General features: G+C 39.9%; 1 protein-coding gene across 11 annotated transcripts in view; it reads left to right on the top strand.

Annotated features, from left to right (window-relative positions):
- The first annotated feature begins 281 nt into the window (after nt 1-281).
- Nucleotides 282-14413, top strand: part of LOC144495152 (LIM domain-binding protein 2) — a 454000-nt gene continuing 439868 nt past the window's right edge. For 9 of the 11 annotated variants that reach the window (XM_078215160.1, XM_078215243.1, XM_078215206.1 and 6 more), the window contains exon 1: nt 282-397. The gene's annotated coding sequence lies outside the window, so the exon portion shown is untranslated. Of the gene's footprint in view, nt 398-2440; nt 2472-7949; nt 8008-14413 lie in introns of those variants that run through there. The other 2 variants (XM_078215132.1, XM_078215141.1) reach the window with 2 other exon arrangements.

The following is a 14413-nucleotide window of genomic DNA, read 5'->3' as shown; positions in this document are numbered from 1 at the left end:
TGCTCACTCACTTGCAATCCAGTCAAAATAGAGAAACCCATCCTGGAGGGTCATTCCCTCGCAGGCTGTCTTCGAAATATGGGACAAAAGAGGGACATGGGACAAATAGTTAAAATAAGGGACAATGTCCTGAAAGTGGAGACAGTTGGTCGTTGGATGTGTAAACCTTGTTTATATGTTGAGCATTAACCTGTATCTGTATTGTGTATATCTGTGTGTTAATCTGTGTATATATATGTGTGTGTGTGTGTGTGCACTGAGTGCGCGCTGGCCCTGGATGCCCCTGCCTCTCTGGCGCGCCCCCGGCAGTGCTGTCAATCAGCTGCTCTCCGGCCGCCAGGTGATCGATCCCAGCCTGTCAGTGAGGGAAAGGCCCGGCCGGGGAGAAGGAGCAAAGGTAAAAACAAAAGGGGGCGGTGAGCGATTCGCGGTGAGCTGCAGCTAAAGGTGTGAGTTTGAATGATGCAGCCTCCGCCTGGCGCAGGGCGGGGAGGGTCAGCTCAGGGATTGAGTGAAACTTGCGGAGGTCAGCCGTGCAGCACATACGGTCAGCTGATTAAATCCACACCCAGGCTTATCCCCGGGCCTGCCTCTGGTAGATTCCCCCCCAGTTTGCAGCCTGACCGGGAGGGGAACCAGCTGCTCCTCCTCACGCTCGCGAGCTGCTCCCCGATCGACACAAAGTTCCAAAGCCTCTGCAACTTCCAGTGTGTGAAATAGGGCAATGTCTGCATCAGTAACACTCCTTGTCAATTGTATCAGCATAGGGTGTTACTCTGTTTAAATCAATGCATTCCTTAGACTTCTGCTGAGCTGGAGGTATGTGACCACCTTCTGAGGAGTTAAAGCTTTCCATTGCTTAAGTTAACGGCACCAAATGCAGAACGAATTTCTCCAGCGAAAACTTTGGAGCTCACTTCGAATGTTTACATTTTTTGGATTCAACCTTTGGGTGTCTTCCCCCCCCCCCCCCCCAGTTATTTATAATTCTTTATTAGAGGTACTTTAGAAAAATATGACAAGCTTTTTAAAAAAATGATTCTCAGGTTTGGTTCGTTTTACTGTAAAGTGAGCCCTCTCTTGGGCAGAAATCTATGAGTGCAACCCTTAATGCACAGAACTCTTGGATTTTTAACTTTTGCCTTAACTTTTTTTTAAAAACTTGCTGCCACCAAGCTGTTTCTTAACCTAAAAGAAAATACTGCGGATGCTGAAAATCTGAAATCAAAACAGCAAATGCTAGCAACAGTCAGCAGGTTGGGCAGCATCCGTGGAGTGAGAAACAAGAGTTAATGGCCTCAATGTTTACAGAATGGCGCGTTTGGAGTGAAGTAAAGGACCCTGAAGTGTGGGTTTCCTGGACGTTCTGCAGATATTAATTGAAGATTTCTTGTACGGCAACTAACCTGACTGACAGGCTGACTGCTGGGAAAGTCTGCAGCACAAGGGTGCAGTTTAGGAGCGTGGGGAGAAAGGGAAATATTGTACATGGCAGAGAGAATGATCGTGCTAGGGGCAAATATTGTGGTGATGGGGTGAAAGATCATCATGGGAAAGAATGGAACTAGTGGAAGGTCGGGATTAAGAGAAAGATGGGGGTAACATCGTGGAAGTAGCTATGCTGTTGGGCTGGGGAGGTAGTCCTGTTTTTCCTGGCCCACAAGCAGTGCTGTAAATCTTATGGATTCAGTCGTTGTTGGGATCTCTGAAGCTTGGGAAACCTGTCTGAGATTAATTAAAAACATAGAAAATGTGTTAAGAGAAAAAGAAACCCTTGACCTGGGATTGTGCTGGAAGAAAGGCATGTAGACCCCAGCAGTGTGGACCACCTCGCTACCCAGGAATATATCGAGAATCCCCATCTTAGGGGATTCCCACTTTAATAAGCACACCTTTAGTTAATGGAGCAACTCATGAAGAAAATATTCACAAATTTCTTGTAAAAGGAGGCAATCCATGACAATACAGTACTAGAGACATCTGTCCCCAATTGTTGATTCCAGTTGGTACCTAAAAGACTGGGTGATACTAATTTTGTTATGGGCTCCCCTTCACAATTGCAAAGAGTCTTAGTATTTTCTTTTTGTTCTTGGTTTGTGGGGCATTATTGACAAGCTGTGCACTTACTGTCTGTGGTGAGTTGCCCTGAGAATTTGATAGTGGATCTTCTATTTGATCCACTCTGATAGTGTTTTGATATAACTGAATGATTGGCTGGGTGACTTCAGAGGACAGTTAAGAGTCATTCACATTATTGTGGGACTGGAGCATTTTAAATCTGATTGGTTTCCTCAGGTCAGATATCTAGTGCTAAGTAGAAACCTGATGTTAAAAGTTGCAGTATAAGTGCAAGCTAAAATCTTGACATGGAAACACTTATATTCTGCATAATCCATTTTTTTCCAGGGAAATCTTATGGAAGATATTGACTAAGTGTCGCTTTTGGAAAAAGTTATTAGCAAATTTGAAATGTGTGTGCTTGCGATGAATATGTTGTTCATAGATTGAGGTTGTAATGATTAACTAAAGTCAAATTTGTAATTTACCTGGCTTAACATGTTTTGAAATTGTACTGCTGGTTTAAACCTTCCAGTTCTAATGTGATATTTTTTCTGCTGTTGTATTAATAATGAAACATTGAAGGCTACCCTTGTCCTATGGTTCATTACAAGGATAACTGGTGTCTACTGAAAATAATAATCCTGGTTAACTGATACTCATTCTTCATATTAGCACATCACTGAACATATGCTTAACTAGAAGAGTGTTAGTTGTTATGAATGAATGTAACTGACTATTTGGAATTGATTAACTGTTGGAAAGCTTTGCTATGTAGAATAGTGTACATTAAACTTGTAAAATTATTGAAAATTCTGAGTCTTTCTGTAGGAAAATAATTACCACAAGCATACTTGTTTAAAAACAGTACATAAAAGCATTCTTTTGAAGTCCACAAATATTTTTCTTTCTAAAACTGTAGTTATTTTGTTACCAAATCTAAGTATTCATAAGTTATTGATTGCTCCTACTTAAACATGGGACAGTTGAAACTTTTATTGTTGCGGTAATGTCTTTTAGTTTTCTGGACCATATTTGCATTGGCTTCTCTTCCTGATCCCAAATCATTACCTCTGGTGTTCCTAAGGATGTATTCTTGGACCTCTCCTATTTCTCTTCAACATGCTACCTCTTAGTGTCATTATCTGAAAGCAGTGTTAACTTTCACATGTATTCTGCTAGCACTCAACTCTATCTCACCACCTTTGACTCTTTCATTGTTATATTATCAGACCGTTTATCCAAAATCCACGACTGGATGAGTACAAATTTTCTCCAGTCGAATATCGGGAAGGTTAACATAATGTTTTTGGTCCCCACTTCAAACTCTGTTGCCTAGTCATGGACTCGGTCCATGTCCCTGATAACTTTCTGCGATTAAGCCAGTCTTTTTGCAACCTCGGTGTCACATTTAGACCTGAGATGAGCTTCAAACTGAAATTTTGCACCATCGCTATGATTATTTCCATGTCTATAATATTGCCTGATTTCACTGTTGTCTCAGTTTGTGTGTTGCTGAAATCCTCATTCATGCTTTTGTTATCCCTAGGCTTGACTGCTGCAACACATTCCTGGCTGCTGTCCCGCATTCCATCCTCTATAAACTTGACGCCATCCATGTCTTAACTTGCACCATGTCCAGTTGCCCCATCACCCCTCTGTTCATTGACCTACATTGTTTCTAGTCAAGTAATGTCTTGTTTTTGAAATTCTCATCTCGTCATGACCTCACCCCTACCTATATCTGTAATTTCCCCCAGCCTCATAATCCTCTAAGACACCTGCCTCCTCTGACTCTGGTCTGTTGACCAGTCCTGATTTTAACTGCCTTAATTTGGTGTCTGGTCCTTTGGTTGTTTAGGCCCTAAGCTTTGGAACTCCCTCCTTTAAACTTCTCAAGTTCTCAGTCTCTTTTCTCCTTCACGACACTCCTTTAAAAACTATGGCCAGGATTCCCCAAAAAAAATTCCAAGTTCCCAACTTGCAGGAAGATGGGAGTAAATTCTGCTGGTTTTTTAAAGAGTGATTTCCAGAATGAATCGCCGACACTCTGTGCAGATTGGTCTAGTGTGATTTGCTCGCAGAGCTGATTATGGTGAAACTCTTGGTCCTGGAAACGTGCGGAGGCCATGATGCCCAGAGGGAAGCCCGCGAAATGGCCCTGCTGATGTTTCTCAGCCCACTGCGCTACATGAGCAGCACAGTGGGCTGGGAGATTTGCCCCTATATCTTTAACCAAGCTTTTGGTCATCTGACCTAAAATCTTGTTGCGTGGCTTGGTGCATATTTTGATTATAACTGCCCATGGGATATTTTATTATGTTAAAGGGCATCATATAAATATAAATTGCTGTTGTTTAATAGCACATTCAACTTTATAAAATGCAGGCAGTGACAAGGTGTGTACTGTCTTTTTCCCCAGAGGGTTATATGGGAATGAGTAGATTTGCTTAATTTAGTCTGGTCAGTGATGCAAAATCCTGGAAATGCTGTTAAAATATTTGTCTAATGTATCTTGAGGATTACGAGTCAGCTGTACATTTGTTTATGTACAATCGATATAGAATCATTGATTTGTTGTAACTTCAGCTTTTTATGCACTATTCTCATTGAAAAATAAACCTTACTGAATGCATGTTTCCTCGAAGCTGCATACCTCTGTCAAATCCCCTATTAACAATGTAGTCATGAAAGACTACCAGGTTCTCCAATCTGTCCACATAACGGAACTCCCTCATCCCAGGAACCATTCTTGTAAATCTTTCTGCACCTTCTTTAATGGAGCAATGGACGTTATGTTCAACATGACACTGAACCAGTGTTTTTTAACCCCAAATATAAATCCCAGGATCCTGTACGCCATTTTAACCACTTTCTCAACTTGCCCCGCTGCTTGCAACAATTTTGCACATATGCCCCAGGCCCTTGACTTCTGTGCCCCTTGTGGAATTGTATTCTTTTTCCTTTTGCCTGAGCTTGCTCTTACTACAAAAGTGTATTACTTTATACTTCTCTGCGTTAAATTTCATCTGCCACCAGCATTCCACCAGCATCTCTATGTTCTCCTTGAAGTCTGTCACTGCCCTACACTCAGTTCACAATGTTTTATATCGCCTGCAAATTTTGAAACTGTTCCCTGCACACACGTGTCTAGCTCATGAATGGAGATCAAGAAAGGTACTGGTCCAAGGACTGACCCCTCTGGTAATATCACTGTATATCTTCCTCCAGTTCATAAAACAACTGTTCACTACTCTTTTGTTTCTTTTCAGTGAACTTCATATTCATGCTGCCACTGTCCCTTTTATTCCACGGGCTTCGACTTTGCTGCCAAGCCTGTTATATGGCAGTTATCAAATGCCTTTTGTAAGTTAATGCACACTTTATTAATCTTCTCTCTTGCTCATCAAATAATCCAGCAAATTAATTAAACACAATTTGCCTTGTTCAAGTGACTATTCATTTTGTCCCAGATAATTATTTCAAAAACTTCTCCTGCCACTTCAGTTAAATTGATTGGCCTGTAGTTCCCGGGCTTATCCTTATACCCCTTTCTGAACAAGGATGTAACATTTGCAATTTTTCTGCCCTCTGGCATTGCCCTTGTGTCCAAAAAATATTGGAATATTATTGCCAAAGCTTCCCTAATTTCCACTCTTTCTTTCCTCAGTATTGTCGGACACATCTGATATGGACCTGGTGATATTTTTCCAACTATCAGCCTTTCTATTACCTCCTCTTTCAATTCTTAACGCATCCAGCATCTCAATTACCTCTTTCATTATGACTGTGACAGCATCATCTTCCTTGGTAGAAAAAGATACAGAGTAGCCATTTGGTGCCTTAGCTATGCTCTGTGCCTCAATGGTCTCACCCCTTTTACCACTCTTTTACAATTTATATGTGTATAGTATTCTTTTCGATACCCTTTATGTAGCCTCCAGCCTCCTCTGAAATTCCCTCTTTGCTTCTCTTTTTTTACTTCCCTTCTGAACTTTTTATGTTCTGCTGGGTTCGGACTTGTATTAACCTGAAGCCAGTTATACACACCATTTTTTGCTTCATCTTACTTTCTATCTCTTTCATTATCCTTTGATGGTATACTAAGTCACAATTACTGTGAACAACCTCTCTAGCCCTGGCAACTAATTTTAGAATCTGAAATGTCATTCCCTCCATTCCATGATTAAAGAAAATATATAATCTTAAAGCAAATCCCTTGATTACAGTTTGTTTATGATTTTCGAGATTCCCCTTTAATCCCCTTTATATGCCTCTATCTTTATTTCACTTGCTGTAAAATAATTTAAAAAGTGAAATATAATCAGTGCTTTTAACTTCTTGGTTTGTTATGTGAAAATTCTTTGGTCTAATTGGTTGCTCAATCTGCTTGATGACCTCACTGTTCATCAATGCCAGAGATCTCTATCAATGGTTCTAGAATTAAATAACGTGGTCATGGAGGAAATGGATGCTACAGCACCTACTAAATTGGTGGTCAGCTTTCATTGAGGTCGACAGTGACTTTGCTGCTGACTGCAAAATCTAGGCCAATTCTATTTATTACCAGAGTTCTAAACCTTTTGTGTAAAACAGCATTCCTACTTGAAGGAAAGGAAATAAATGACAACAATAGTTTAAGTAGTGTAGTTACTTTGGGCATGGTTATAGATGGTTTCAAGCAAAATCCAGATTCAGTGATGTCAGCAGAGAATACATTTCCACTTTATTCTTGTAGGTTCATTTCAGAAGTTATTTGGAGAAAAATACTTCAAATTACAGTACAAGTTTTAAAAAGGTATTTGTTTTGTTGCAGACTGACTTGCATAACATTTCTTTATTTTGGGAAATAAACATTTTTTACAGTTTGTTTATAAAATCGCTATAATATGCTGTTTCAGTCTGGAATTAGATCATGCCAAGTTTCTTGTTGGTAAATTGTAAGATCATTGCTATTGATGTAATTATTTGTTTAAGCTGATAGTATGGTGTGCAAACAAAGCTTTACATATCCTAAAATACAATATAGTGCAATTTCTTTCAATACATTATGTGGCACTCTGAGGTGCCTCATTACACATGCAATTACTGGTGTTATGACCAATCCCCAGATGAGGTTCCCTAATTTGTTAATTTCCTAAATGAGGCCCCGATCCTTCCGCGTGAAGAGGAATGACTTGGCTCCCCTTCTTTATTCAACCCCCTCGATTGATCATAAGGTTAATTTTAAATGGGATCTCTTCCCCTGTGTATACCTTTTCCCAGTCCAAATGTATTTTTTTTAGAAGGAGCCAATTTACCAGGCTTTCTTGAGCTAAAGAAAGAGTAAGTTTATTTGTTTCCCTTGGGTTTTACTAACTACGAAAAATGTAATGCACACACACTGATCAGAAATGAAAAGTTAAGAGTCCAAATAAAAGTTTAAAAAATGTACAAATTAGACTTTGGTTTGTCTGTGATATGTAGCTAGTAGTACGTTGCAGCCGATAAGTTGGGTCATTCTGGTAGAGCTGACTTTGACAGTTTTGCACTTAGCTGGACACACTTGGTTTGACAGGATAGCTGAAGAGGCTGTCCGATTTTTCTTTCGAGTGTGGCTTCTGATGCTCTTTCTCTCCTGCAACAGAGAGAGGGGTCCTTGCCCTGAACGTTGCGGGGGGTTGGTGTCTGGTTTTTCACCAACCCCAGCAGACCAGCTTTTCCACTGATTTTTTTCTTTCCTCTGTGTATTCTGGGAGGGATAAAATTATGACTCTCACTCAAAAACCATATTCTTTCATCCCAGACTGAGATATAAGCCAACAGGAGATTGACTTTTTGGGATGACTTCTGAGACATACAAATCAATATTTTGTCAATCCAACCAGAGGAAATTTAAAGTTCAGTCATCTGCATCTTTCCTATCTCCCTTTCAAGTTTCTGTTTGAAGAAGACCATGACATCTTTCAGGTACAACATTCCATTCCCTCCCATTTGGTCAACTGTAATTCACATAGGAATTTGCAAATTTTGCAATTTTCCGGAAAGTGGTCACTTTACATTGTGTCACCTTTGGCCCAGTGTCTTTGCTTGTATATCTTCTTTAAAAACACAGGTTTTCCTTTAAAAGTTCAGTATACCCCGAAGTAATGTGTGGCAGAAATCTGCTCTTTGTGACGCAAGTTATATTTAGATTGTATGTTTCATTTTAAATGTACAGTCCGAGGAGTTTTGCACGCATTGTGGCACCTCCATATACTATGGCAGGAGGGTCATGGACTCTCGAGTGTGGTCTTTGCAGCAACTGCCCCAAACAGTGTGTCTCACTGTATCGCACTGGACCTTTGAATGCATCAGTCTGCATCATTTGGTTGTGAACAGTTCTTTGCACTGGAAAACCAGCATGTTTCAGGCATACTGAAGAGCACGTTTCATTGAGCTGATGGCCTTTCAGCAGCAGTTGAAGTTTGTATTAGTGTGTCCTTGGGAACAGCTCATAGAGCACAGAGTCAGTTAGTTCAATTGGCTAGATATCTAGTGTGTGATGCAGAATAATGCCAACGGTGTGTGTTCAGTCCCTGTACTAGCTGAAATTGTTCTGAAGCCTGCATTCCCAATTTGTCCCAAAGTGATAATATGACATAAGCTGTGATTAGCAGTCCTCAGACAATGAAGACACTCTGCATGAAGAGAGGGAGAGTACTCATTTACAACACACTGCCTTTCTTATGATGCACTAAATTCTATTTTAGAGTCATTTGCAAATTTTTAAAATTTTGTCTTTCCCCAAATTATCAAGTTTTCCTAGAGGAATGTTATAATCTGCAGATTTAGTTCTATAAAATGTTAATTGTGATCATTTATAAATATGACTCTGCATCAGAAGTCATGGATCTGATTTATAAGGTACTCCAGAAGGATCAACTGTCCACAGTTATTGTTAGTGATCACTTCTCTCTTATGCATTAAGTAATTTAGAAACTATTTCACAACCTTTGTACTCAAACCTTTGACTTTAAATATGATTTTATTTAAAATTCACGGTATGCAATAACCATTGCATTAGCATGATTTACCAATTATTCAGGAAACTCTTAAATTTGTTGGTGAAATATTCTCCATAAATTTATGTCACTGCAAATTATTCCATTCACTCCTGTTAAGTGGTCTAGAATTCCATTCCATAGAAGAAATCATAGAAACCTTACAGTACAGAAAGAGGCCATTCGGCCCATCGAGTCTGCACCGACCACAATCCCACCCAGGACATCGAGTCTGCACCCACACAATCCCCCGTATCCCTACATATTTTACCCACTAATCTATGCATCCCAGGACACTAAGGGGCAATTTTAGCATGGCCAATCAACCTAACCCGCACATCTTTGGACTGTGGGAGGAAATCCACACAGACACGAGAAGAATGTGCAAACTCCACACAGACAGTGACCCAAGCCGGGTATCGAACCCAGGTCCCTGGAGCTGTGAAGCAGCAGTGCTAACCACTGTGCTACCGTGCCGCCTCTAGATATCTAGCAGACAGGCTTGTAATTTCCAAGATGATGTTTGACATTTTAAAACTTGGAACAGTTTTAATTATTTCCAATTCCAATTCCAATCCTTAAATGAGCAGGAACTATTCAGTTTTCAGCCTGGCAGTGGGAGTTGGGGCTTTTAATAGTGATTTTAAATAGATTTTTCCCATCACACACTCTGGGTTTCTAAGCCAGTAAGAGAAGTAATGGTTATCTTCATCTCATCAAATTTAACATTTGTGTAATTACTGATGTATTTGAATCAAGAGATGAAGAGGAATTAAAGTGGCAGCATTTTTCTCAAGAATGCAACTTTAAAAAAAAAATTGGCATCATATGCATTATGTTAGCATGCTGGAAATGTGGTTAAGTAATCAAAATAAATCAATCAGATTCTAAATATTCACCACATCCAACTAAATGTGGGATATTGTTGATTATCTGTAACTTTTTATGCTGGATACCACATTTTCTGAGAGTCAAAATTTCCCTGAGATGTATTCCTCTTCCATTCTCCTAGCTCTCTTATCTTTAAGAAGGCCAAATTATTCTTATTTGAAAAAGTTCCGTATTACTTTCCTCCTAGTGGTATTATAGCAATTGAGTTTATTTATTTTCTTTATCACAAATTTGTGATCAGAATGACTTTAGTTTCTCATTGTCCAAAAGCTAAAGATAAAATGCTCTCCATCATCTACATAATGGTTTCCTAAAAGTGTGCACAGTTTTAGCTGAATAGACTTATTAGTTAGTTTCTTTTATTTCCTATAAATTGTTATGAGTAATGCCTTCAAGAGATCTGATTTTTTTTTTGAAAGGGGCTGGTAACTGATGTTAATGGTAAATGCAGTTGGTCTTTGCTGTACAGTAAGTGAGAGAAACCAGTTAATTATTTTTAGGAGCATTAGCATGACATACCTAAAAATGAGGCGTTAACCTAGTGAAGCTACAACAGGACTATTGCAGGCCAACTAGTGTAAGCATCATGCAATTGAGGTAAGCGATCCCATAGGAGGACTGCAGAACTAAGCTCGGCAGTTCTCCTACGTCCAGTTGTTTAATTGTCATCCAACATTCACAGCTAATTAGAGGAGGAGGCTCCACAAATATCCCCACTCTCTGCGATGTGGAAGCCCAGCACCTCGGTGTAATAGACAAGGCAGAAACATTTGCAGCCATTTTCAGCCAGAAGTACTGGGTTGTTGATCTATCTTGGTCTCCTCTGGAAGTCCCCAGCATCACAGATGTCAGTTTTCAGCCAATTCGATTCACTCCATGTGATCTCAAAGAATGGCTGAATACACTGGATTCTGCAAAGGCTATGGGCCCTGACAACATTCGAGCAAAAATATTGAAGACTTGTGCTCCAGAACTACCCGTGCCCTAAGCCAAACTATTCCAGTACAGCTACCACATTGGAATTTATCCAGCAATATGGAAATTGACCAAGTTTGAACTGTCCATTAAAGGCAGACCACATTTAATCTGGCCAACTCCTGCCCTATCGATGTCGTCTAGATCATCAGTAAAGCAATGGAAGGTGTTGTTGACACTGCTATCAAGTGGCACTTGCTGATGTTGGGCCACTCTGCTCTTGACCTCATTACAACTTTGGTCCAAACATGGACAAAAGAGCTGAATTACAGAGGTGAGGTAAGGGTTACTGCCCTTGACATCAAGGCAGCATTTGACTGGATGTGGCATCAAGGAGCCCGAGCAAAACTGAACTCTATGGGAGTCAGGGAAATCTCTCCACTGGTTGGAGTCACACCTAGTGCAAAGGAGAGGATGCTTGTGGTTATTGGAGGTCAATCATTTCAATCCCTAGACATCGTTGCAGGAGTTCCTCAAGGTAATGTCCTAGGCCCAAACATCTTCAACTGCTTCATCAATGACCTTTCTTCCATCATGAGGTCAGAAGTAGGGATGTGAAATCATCAGGCAGCAGATACTAAAACTGTTCATCTCCAAAACCTGGATAACATTCCGGCTAGGCAAATAAGTGGCAAGTCATTGGACACAGGTGCCAAACAAAGGTCATCACCAATAAGAGAGGATCTAACTCGTTCCCATTGACAACTGCATTAATTTTGATCCAGCGGCAATGAAGGAACACCAATGTGATTTATCAACACCACACAGATTGCAGCTTACCATCACTTTCTCCAGAGCAATTCGAGATGGGAATAAATACTGGCCGAGCCAATAATGCCCACATCCCATGTATGTGTAAATTTTAAAAATAATCCACTTTCCTGTCTGCCTCCTTTAACTCTTGACTATCAGTTAAAAATCTGCTTTGAATATATTCAATGATCCAGCCTCCACTACTCTCTTGGGAAAAGAGTAATGAACTTCTGAGAGAAGAAGGTCCTCTTCATCTCTGTCTTAAATGGGAGACCCATTATTTTGAAACTCTGCTTTCTAGTTCTAGATTACCCCACAAGGATGAGCATTCACTCTGCATCAACTGCCAAGCCCCCTTAGAATCCCATATTTCAATAAGATCACCTCTCATTTTTCAGAACTCCAATGAGTAAAGGCCCAGCCTGCTCAACCTTCCCCCCCCCCTCCGCCCCCCTAAGACAAACTCCTTCATCCCAGGAGTTGGCTGAATTAATTCTCTTTAACCTGCCTCCAGTGCAAGTCTATCCCTCCTTAAATAAGAACAAACTGTACTCAATGTGATCTCAGGTTTTAGCAAGACTTTCCAACTCCCGTACACCGTCCACCTTGCAATAAAGGCCAACATTCCATATATCTTCCTAATGACTTGCTGCACTTGCATGCTAGCATTTGTGATTCATGTACCAGGACACCCAGATCTCTGGAATGCAGCATTCTGCAATCTCGCACCATTTAAATACTATTTTGTTTCGCTATTCTTCCTGCCAGATTTCATTGGCAACCTCACATTTTCCCACGTTATACTTCATCAGCCAATTATTTGGCCACCCACATAACTTCTATCCCATTACAGACTCTTTGTATCCTCATCCCAATTTATTCTTTCACCATCTTTGTATCATCAATCTGGCTACAAAGTAGTCACTGATATAGATTGCCGATGGTTGAGGCCCCAGCATGGAACCCTGAGGCTCTCTACTAGTTACAATTTCCCAATCTGAAAATGGCCCAATTATCCCGATTGTTTCCTATTAGTTAGTCAATCCTCTAACCATGATGGTGCAACAAATGTTGGTCAAACCAGTGATGTCCACACCCAATGAACTATTTTAAAAAACCCGCATGATTTGGCAAACACTTTCCCTATCATAACCATGCTGACTATGCTTGATTTTTATCAAGATTTTCCAAATGTTATACTAGTTTCTTATGGATATTAAACTAACTGGTCCCTTGGAGGGTGAGACTTAATTATGGGAAACAAGGAGATGGCAGAGACTTCGAACAATTATTTAGCATCTGGCTTCACAGTAGAAAACACACAAAGCATCCTGAGAATAGCAAAAGATCAAGAAGCAAAAAGGAGGAAGTTAAAACAATACTACAAGAAAAAAAAACACTTGGAAAACTAACAGGACCACATGTTAGCAAATTCCCAGGACCTGATAACATACATCCAAGGGTTTTAAAACAAGTGCCTGCACCGATAGTAGATGGCTGTAATCTTCCAAAATTCCATGGATTCCGGAAAGGTCCCACCAGCTCAGAAAACAACAAATGTAACACCTATGTTTAAGAAAGAAAGGTAACAGAAAGCAAAAATTCATAGACTAGTTAGTGATTGGGCAACATTGGCGAAATAATCCTCAGTGTGTGACAAATTACACTGACAACCAATTTAAGAACAGAAAGAACATGTACATTGTGCCTGTTTCAGCTAAACATAGTGAGTCATTCACTGATTCATTGGTCAAGGCAACACCTTGACCAATCAGAGTCAAGCTGCCTGATTTAAATTTCAAACAATGATTGGCAGTTATCTGTCAATCACCATTAACTGCCACATTCTCCACGGCAATGGCTCTAGCAATCAGAGCCCACTTGCCAACCAATTACTGTTTTCTTCTCATACAGGATAAATTGTTGTTCTTTCCTTTTATACTGCTTTTTTGCGACGTGTCCTAATGAGGGCAAGACAAAAAGCTTTGACGTGTCTCTTTTGTTAGCAATACTTAAATATTTTATTCTTTGTGTTAAAAGTTAGTTAGACTCCTGTGAATTTGTATAGTAACTTCCCTCCATGGGATCTAATGTGCCAGGTTTCACTGTCTGGATCGTACTTCTCCAGTATTAACATCAGCTGGGATTGTAACTATTTGTAGAAGCTTTTATTATCAGTTTTTATATTTGTCGCTTTTTTTCATATTCCCAATTTTTTCCTCTGTATTTTTTTAAGTCAATCTTTACTGGTTTCTAAAATTTTCCAATCTTCTGGCCTACACTCAGCATTGCATGTCTTTTATTTCAATTTATACTATCTTTAACTTCCTTAGTTAGTCCTGGATGGTGCATCCTTCTCATATTCATTTTTCCTCAGTGGAATAGATCTTTGTTCTGAGTTATTCCTTAGTCCCTTGCAATTGTCTTTAATTAAGTTTAAGACTCTGGCTTCAGACCCACAATTCTCACCCTAAAACTGAATATGAAATTCTATGATGATATGATCACTCTTGCCCAGAGGATCCTTTACTGTGAGATCATTAATTAATGCTGTCACATTACCAGGTCTAAAAGAGCCTACTCCTTCGTTGGTTTCGGAATGTATTGTTTGAAAACAAATGTCCTGGATACAACCTATGACTCATCCTCCAGGCTATCTTTGCCAATTTGTCCAATCTCAATGAAGATTAAAATCAGATGCAATTATTACATTA

This window comes from Mustelus asterias, chromosome 1 (assembly GCF_964213995.1).
Source record: "Mustelus asterias chromosome 1, sMusAst1.hap1.1, whole genome shotgun sequence".
Lineage (NCBI taxonomy): Eukaryota > Metazoa > Chordata > Chondrichthyes > Carcharhiniformes > Triakidae > Mustelus > Mustelus asterias.
The sequence above is the reverse complement of the archived record's forward strand: the minus strand, read 5'-3'. Positions and strand labels throughout refer to the sequence as shown.